This window comes from Solanum lycopersicum, chromosome 6 (genome assembly GCF_036512215.1).
Source record: "Solanum lycopersicum chromosome 6, SLM_r2.1".
Lineage (NCBI taxonomy): Eukaryota > Viridiplantae > Streptophyta > Magnoliopsida > Solanales > Solanaceae > Solanum > Solanum lycopersicum.
Window position 1 is genome coordinate 20,799,565 of NC_090805.1, and position 769 is coordinate 20,800,333.

The 769-nt window shown below is 37.7% G+C and overlaps 1 non-coding gene across 1 annotated transcript; it reads left to right on the forward strand.

The window, feature by feature from the left end:
* Positions 1-330: 330 nt before the first annotated feature.
* TRNAN-GUU (transfer RNA asparagine (anticodon GUU)) lies at positions 331-405 on the forward strand. The gene has a single exon. It is a non-coding gene; the product is annotated as a tRNA-Asn (tRNA).
* The last annotated feature ends 364 nt before the right edge of the window (positions 406-769 follow it).

Below are 769 nucleotides of genomic sequence, written 5' to 3' on the forward strand. Positions count from 1 at the left end.
GATAGTTAGAGTTCAATTTCTACGAAGGAAGAGACTATCAGTAACCTCACTCTCAGCCGGGCCACTAGTATGTTGAAGAATATCTCTAAAATTTGCTTTTTCATTAGTGATTCAGTGACCACCAGATCTAGGAATCCCACCGTATTCTTAAACCTGGTGGCTTTGGTTAGTCGTTCACTAACTCTCGATGGTTTGTCATTTCGTTCGTTCGTTGTAGCAGAGCGAATAATTTGGAAATAAAAGGAAACAATAGAGGGATCCAAATCAGACCTAAATGGGAATGACATATAAAAAATTTTCAAAACCTAGCATTAAAGGCGTTACGACGATATACAAATGAAAGCTTAGTGGTAGAGCGGTCGGCTGTTAACCGATTGGTTGTAGGTTCAAATCCTACTTTGTGAGATTTGAATGATTTCTAATTCTGTAATTTAGAATAGAGACTTCTGTTACATCTCATGAAATTCTATCTTCTAAGCAAGAGCCAGGTCAGTCTAAATGGAAGTAGACCAACATAGTGAAAGTATAGGCTCCTAAGCACACAGACCTAGAACTTTGCATCAATGACTTAAATAAAATAAAGATGTCAAGAGAAAGTCTTATCCTTAAAATGTAATGCGAAGAGAGATCGAAGACGAACATTTTACGACGTAGTGCGGGCACTAGATGGAAAGATAGATAAAGGAACAACCCATCGGAAGGGAATACCTTTAGGCACCTCTCTTATTACTTTTTTGTATCCCTTGTTCTTTGCATAAAATTCGATGCT